The 7,845-nt window shown below is 39.8% G+C and overlaps 2 protein-coding genes across 9 annotated transcripts in view; one reads left to right on the top strand and one right to left on the bottom strand.

The window, feature by feature from the left end:
- The window catches only part of slc4a10b (solute carrier family 4 member 10b), a 155,411-nt gene that overhangs the window by 120,986 nt on the left and 26,580 nt on the right, over nucleotides 1-7,845 (bottom strand). The window lies entirely within an intron of this gene.
- The window catches only part of rbms1b (RNA binding motif, single stranded interacting protein 1b), a 447,127-nt gene that overhangs the window by 51,347 nt on the left and 387,935 nt on the right, over nucleotides 1-7,845 (top strand). The gene's annotated exons all lie outside the window — the stretch shown is intronic.

Here is a 7,845-nt window from a genome sequence, read left to right on the forward strand (position 1 = left end):
GCTTTGATGTTGTTGACGACAAATTCTGTGCCTACCACTTAAATGTGGCAGCAGAATTTGACACTCATCAGACAAGCAACATTTCTCCAATCTTCTATTGTGCAATTTTGGTGAGCCTGTGTGAATTGTAGCCTCAGTTTCCTGTTCTTAGCTGACAGGAGTGGCGCCTGGTGTGGTCTTCTACTGCTATAGCCCATCTGCTTCAAGGTTGGACGTGTTGTGTGTTCAGAGATGCTCTTCTGCAGACCTCGGTTGTAACGAGTGATTATTTGAGTCTTTCTATCAGCCATTCTCCTCTGACCTCTGACATCACCAAGGCATTTGCACCCACAGAACTGCCGCTCACTGAATATTTCCCGTTTTCAGATCATTCTCTGTAAACCCTATATAGAGATGGTGGTGAGTGAAAATCCCAGTAGATCATCAGACCAACCCGTCTGGCACCAACAACCATGCCACATTCAAAGTCACTTAAATCCCCTTTCTTCCTCATTCTGATGCTCGATTTGAACTGCAGCAGATCATCTTGACCAGGGGTCCGTTCTTCGTACGTGGATTACTCAGTTAGCTGGATTTGGATATTGACGATTTGACACGATCCAGGATCGTTTCGTTCTTCAAAGCTGATCCGAGAGTTGTTGTCATGGCAACAGATCTGCTAGGTCAAACCTGATCGGGAGCAGGTTCAATTTATATAAACAGGATTAGATCGGCTCAGTTCAAGCAAAGATAATACAGAAAGTATGTACCGAGTTCTGATATTTTCTTACAGTAGTAGTTATATACACTTGGGAAAATGGTACATATTTTTTAACTATATATATAAAAGTTATAGTAATTAATAAAATAAATAAAGTTATACATATTAATAAAACGTATGCAATCTGCACCCTCGAAATGAGCTACAAAGACTGCCACCTGGTGGTGCAAAGAGAAAACTTATTGATATGAACTTTTTAGATCGCTTTAGTACAAATTGTGTATAATAGAAATGCACAATATGTGGCTTTTTTAAAAGCAATAATACATTTATGCAGTCATAAACATGTTTTGATAGTTAATATGCCAGTGATGCTTCACAAAAGTTGCAGACGCCTTTACCAATATCAAAATGCTTTTGGAAACAACCAGTTATTCTTTACACCGATTTAAAAAACGGCTACTATAATAAAGAAAATCTTTTCTAAATTAAGAAATAAATACATTGATTTGCATTGAAATACATGATGAATACTCTTGTCTTGACACATGAAAGTGTAAAGCCTGCAGCTCACAACAAATGTGAAGTTACTGCGTGTCATATTTAACAAGCCGTTTACTGCTAATTTGATGTCATTTTGCTCACATGGATAATTGAATATTAATAAGATGATGTCATTACGCTGCTGTGCCGTCAGCCAATCGTTGCATTGCTGATCATGATTTCGAGGATCGATAGATCTGTCCTTAACAACAAACGCAGCGATCTCAGATCAGTTCATCCAGACATTCTAATCTGATTCGCGAACTTGTTTGAAGAACCAAATTAGCGAGAGATCAGTTATCAAGATTAAAAGATCCAGGATCTGACAAATCATCTTAGATCATTTAAGCGAGGTACGAAGAACGGACCCCATATCTACATGCCTAAATGCTTTGAGTTGCTGCCATGTGATTGGCTGATTAGAAATATGCATTAACAATCAGTTTGACAGGTGTACCTAATAAAGTGTACTTACATTCACATTCATACACTATGGACAATTTAGCCTACCCAATTCACTAATACTGCATGTCTTTAGACTTGTGGGGGAAACCAGAGCACACGGAGAAAACCCACGCCAACACGGAGAGAACAAGCAAACTCCACAGAGAAACGGCAACTGACCCAACCGAAGCTCGAACCAGGAACTATCTTGTTGTAAGGTGATTTTGCTACCCACTGCGCTCAAATACATTAATCTATAAAATATTTGGAAAAATTCTACTTTTGTTGTGTGCAAACTTACAATGCTCTCTTAGGAGTAAAGGTACGAGAGCTGTCACTTTGGTGGTACCTTTTCAAAGGGTGCATATTTGTACTTACAGGTATATATCGGCACTATACACCTCCTGACAAAAGTCTTGTTGCCTATCAAAGTTTTAGGAACAACAATAAAATAACTCTACTTCTGGTGATCATTTGGTATCCGAAGTGGCTTATATGAAAAGCAAAGGCCTCTGGATTACATTTATTTTACCAAAATAAAATATGATCATGCCTTGCTTTTGAATGATTTCATTAGGACAGTGAGGTCTGACTTTGCTTAGACAAGAGTCTTGTCACTGAACAGAAATAGTGTCCAGTATAGAATATAAAGTCCTGCTGCAGTGGAAACAGAATGAATATTGTGTCTGACTCCATCATGAGCTTGGAGGACTGCATCCATACATCTCTGCAATGACTCAAATCACTGATTAATAAAGTCATCTGGAATGGCAAAGAAAGCGTTCTTGCAGGAGTCCCAGAGTTCATCAAGATTTTTCATCTTTAACGCCTCCTCCATCTTACTCCAGTAGCTCAATAATGTTTATGTCTGGTGACTGGGCTGGCCAATCCTGGAGCACCTCCTTTGCTTTCAGGAGCTTTGATGTGGAGGCTGAAGCGCTTCATGCATTATCCTTCTGAAGAATTGTCCCTCTCCTGTGGTTTGTAATGTAATGGGCAGCACTAATGTCTTGATACCTCAGGCTGTTGATGTTGCCATCCACTCTGCAGATCTCTCACACACCCCCATACTGAATGTAACCCCAAACCATGATTGTTCCTTCACCAAACTTGACTGAAATCTATGAGAATCTCGACCTTCTGCCACTTTTCCTAATGAACAACTAGAAGTCAATTTATTATTTATTGTTCTTACAACTAGGATTAATGATAAGACTTTTGTTGGTACCTCAAATGTATATTGGTATCTAAGAGTTGTACTTTTTAGGTATGTACTCTTGAGGTATTAATAAGGACTTAGTTGTTATACATTATTATGGAAGTCAACAGGGTCCAATGTTGTTTGGAAGCCAACATAGTGTAAAGAAATGATAAAAAGTGCATGCAGGTTTCAGCCGCATGAATGTGAGTAATTGATGACAGCCTTTTCATCTTTGGTTGAACTAGTCCTCTAAAGCAGCATGAGGGCAGTCGGGGAGATTAGAGAGTGTCCCGTGATGGTTTGCATTGATTTAATTGGATGAAACAGATAATCATATTGAGCATCCTGAATGAGGCAGATGGTGGAAAACATCACTATCATCAGCTGAATAAATCCGCTGCAATAAATGCTGTACGGCACACAAATCAGCTCTTTTACTATTCATCAACTCACATTTCATTTTCCTTCAGCTTAGTCCCTTTATTCACCAGGGGTTGCCACAGTGGAATGAACCACTAACTTACCCAGCATATGTTTTAATCAGTGGATGCCCTTCCAGTTGCTACCCAGTACTGGGAAACACCCATACACACTCATTCACAGACATACACTACGGCAAATTTAGTTTATTTAATTCACCTATAGCGCATGTCTTTGAACTATGGGGGGAAACCAGAGCACCCAGAGGAAACCCACGTCAACACGGTGAGTACATGCAAACTCCACACAGAAATGCCAACTGGCCCAGCTAGGGCTCGAACCACCTTCTTGTTATGAGGCGACAGTGCTAAGTGTAACGGAGGCCAGCTAGTAAGTGCTGTGCAGGTAAACCTCACTCCTCTGACCTCTAAAGGTGCTCTAGCGACAACAGCTAGATGCCATTGTCTTTAGACTCCTGGTTAGAGCAACCGACTCCCATGCGGATGGACGTCAGTTCGATGCCAGCTCAGAGCGAGTTGGGTGGCGTAGGACTGTGAGGGTTACATAAGCACTGAGCCACCGTGCCACCCCTACTTGTTTTTATGAGACAATATCTTAATCATGATTAACAACTTTGCAGATTGTTTTCATTGAAGCACAGCTGCATTAAAAAACGCAACAAAAATCATTTTCTTAAGCCCTTAACTGTCGCCTACATTTTTTGAACATTAAAAAAAAACATATTCAGCTTAAATGAATGCCAATGTTCAATGCTTTAGTTTAGTGCATAGATTTAAAGATAAGCAAAGCCTAAAGTACAAATAAAATCAAAACGAACCATACTGATTTTGTTAGCCCACATTGCTAGTTTTATTTTAAACAATTCATCTGCCATGTCATTTGGATAAAATAAATAGTTTTCCCCTGTAATTTGACATCAAAATGTGAAAATGCATTTAAATTCTCAAATTAGGTCTGTCTGTATTGGGCGTTGTCAGTTTAGACAACAAACAGAAATGGTGAGCAGGAGGAGTCTGTTAGGTTGTAATAACTCCAGATCTTTCTGAATGAAATACCTACTTTACTACATCCAATCAGCTCGCAGTAGAAAAAATTAGCCACGCCCACTGTTGACTCATTTTCATAAGAAGTCACAATACAGAAAAAAAACGGTTGCAGTTTCCAGTTCATGTTGACTTTAATCTCATTTTAAAGAAGACCAATGTCAGATTGTAGCTCAAAAAGGTAAATAAAACTAAAGTTATGTGCCTTTAAATTTATGAAAATAAAACAATAAATGTATATTTTGTTACATTACACCCAATATGTCTTTTATAAAGTCGGCTTTAGCCTTCTTCCTACATAAAACATTAGTAAAAACAGTGGTAAAATTTGAATTCAGAAGACTTAGACCTTTCTAATGATTAGATTAGGATTTAGGGTGACGCAATGGCGTAGTAGATAGTGCTGTCACCTCACAGCAAGAAGGTTGCTGGTTCAAGCCTCGGCTGGGTCAGTTGGTGTATCTCTGTGGAGTTTGCATGTTCTCCCTGCATTCGCGTGGTTTCCTCCGGGTGCTCCAGTTTCCCCCACAGTCCAAACACATGTAGTACAGGTGAATTGGGTAGGCTAAATTGTCCGTAGTGTATGAGTGTGAATGAGTCTGTCTGGATGTTTCCCAGAGATATGTTGCGGCTGGAAGACATGCTGGATAAGTTGGTGGTTTATTCCACAGTTGCAACCCTGGATTATTAAAGGGACTAAGCCTAAAAGAAAATGAATGAATGAATGAAATTAGGATTTAATTGCAATATAGTGAAGTAAACTTATTGGACAGTTAAAACAAAAAGGGGTTAAACGAAACCTGGGCATTTTACGCCCGTGGGCCACATGCGGCCTACTGGACTTCTTAGATTGGCCCGCGTAAAGTATTTATTTAGTTTAAATTCAGCCACAAACAGGGCCTTGCAATCCACAGGTCTGATATTGCGAGTCAACAGGATTTTCAGCTTCAGTTTCGTTATTTCTAATGGAGATGTGCAGGTTCAGCGCACAATTAGGAAGAGATGCATGCTCACGTTTTTCAGGCACTGCGAGCTGAAAAAAATGGAAACATTTCAGAGTACCGCGAGCAAACCACGAGTCACTGACAGGAACCAACCAGGCAGCGTCACACTTTGGCCCCATTTAAGTTTTGCTACAGTTACACCATCCGTCCAAAGTACTACTACTTTTGGAAACGTTGGAGAGGCCGTTTTCATTCTGAAACGCTGCTGCTCCGTCTCAGTGTGGATGGGGGAAAACGGAGACATCTGAAAACGGAGGCAGGGCTCCTGATTGGGGCTCTTGTGTCATTGCGTATCCTTCCCTTATTTGTCAAGCCCCTATCACATGACTATAACACATGGCTTTAACGCTACCAGAAGACAGCAGACCAGCCTTCACTGTAAACAACATGGGCACAGAAATGGGAGCGTTGTTTGCACTATTGTCTGTTTTAGGCGCCATTGTGCAGTTATTCATTTGTTACGTTTTGTAACAACTCGACCTCTTCGTCTGTCCACAAAAATACCTCTCTTGCTCTCTTTGCCATTGCCTTCATTGTTCAACCAGCGTTTGTTGAATAACAATAACCAAATGCCGAGCGTGACACATGCTTTCTGTTTATACTAGAACGCTCATGCCCAGAGTGCACGAATGGTCACGTGATATATGTATTTGGTGGCGTAGTGTGGACAGAGATATGTTCAGAAACGCTAGTGTGGACGCGGATCATTTTTGATCTAAAACGCCGTTTTAAAACTAAAACACACTAGTGTAAACAGGGCCTTTGTATGGAATTACACAGTAATAAAGGTAGACTAATTACCTCAGATTAATGATTTAACAAATCCAGATACAGATCCTCCCTCAGTGCTGATCAGTACATCACATATCCACCTCACATTCAACCTGACTTCAGTGCACATGTTCAGGCCAACTCAACTCTCTCACTGAATGTAAAAAATATTAATTAATTAATTAATGGGGTGTCACGGTGGCATAGTTGGTAGCATGATCGCCTCACAGCAAGACGGTTGCTAGTTTGAGCCCCGGCTGGGCCAGTTGGCATTTCTTTGTGTTTGCATGTTCTCCTCATGTTGGCATGGGTTTCCTCGAGGTGCTCCAGTTTCCCCCACAAGTCCGAACACATGTAGTATAGGTGAATTGGGTAGGCTAAATTGGCCGCAGTGAATAAGAGTGTATGGGTGTTTCCCAGTCTCAGTGTTGGGTTGCGGCTGGAAAGGCATGTGCTCTGCAAAACATATGCTGGATAAGTTGGCGGTTCATTCCACTGTGGCGACCCCTGATTAATAAGCCAAAAAGAAAATGAAGGAATATTAAAATAAATAAAAATAAACTATTATAAGGCAATCAAACAAACAACCCTGTTGCATTTATATGAAGTTGATATTGTGATGCTTGTCTTAATACTTTGTGTAAAATTGATTATTTTTTAAACTTTAAAGTTTTTATCAATGTTTTTATTTTGGGGGAAAAATTAACTGTATTGGGCTGGCCCTCTAAAACCGGTCCAGAGTCTAATGTGACCCCTGGAAAAATTAATTGCCCACGCCTGGGTTAAATCCTCTGGGGTCTGAGGGTGCCCTGACATTTGTGCTTTTTTCAGTTGCTTATAAACAGTGACTAAAGTGGCTAAAGGTCAAACAACAAAAAATAAGGTTAAGAATCTTGGTGTGATTCTTTCAGATCTGAGTTTCAATAGTCATGTCAAAGCAGTAGTAAATCAGCATACTATCATCTCAAAAACATTGCAAGAATCAGATGCTTTGTTTTCAGTGAGGACTTAAAGAAACTTGTTCATGCTTTTATCAGCAGCAGGATGGATTACTGTAATGGACTCCTCACTGGTCTTCCTAAAAAGACAGTCAGACAGTTGCAGCTCATTCAGAACGCTGCGCCAGGATTCTGACCAGAAGCAGAAAATCAGAGCACATCACACCTGTCCTCAGGTCTTTACACTGGCTGCCAGTTACATTCAGAATAGATTTTAAAAATATTACTACTGGACTATAAAATTACTAAATGGCCTAGAACCTAAATGCATTACAGATATGCTCACTGAATACAAACCTAACAGATCACTTAGATCATTAGGATCAAGTAAATTAGAAAGTTCCCAGTCAAAGAAGAGTGAATCAGCCTTCAGCTACTAACAGCACCCCTACCACTGGAATCAGCTTCCAGAAACGATCAGATGTGCTACAACATTAGGTACATTTAAATCAACTCATCTGTTTAGCTGTGCCTTTACTGAATAAGCACTGTGCTATGGCCCACAGTCTTTCTCTTCTTTTTAATTCTTTTATAACCTATTTTAACACATTTTCATCTGCTTTTAATCATTTTTATTATTTGTTTTTATTTTTCTTATACTTGTCTTTTATTCTTGTTTATGTAAAGCACTTTGAATTGTCACCGTGTATAAAATGTGCTATAGAAATAAACTTGCCCTGCCTAAAGTCTAATACTACTG

This window comes from Danio rerio, chromosome 9, assembly GCF_049306965.1.
Source record: "Danio rerio strain Tuebingen ecotype United States chromosome 9, GRCz12tu, whole genome shotgun sequence".
NCBI classification, from domain to species: Eukaryota; Metazoa; Chordata; class Actinopteri; order Cypriniformes; family Danionidae; genus Danio; species Danio rerio.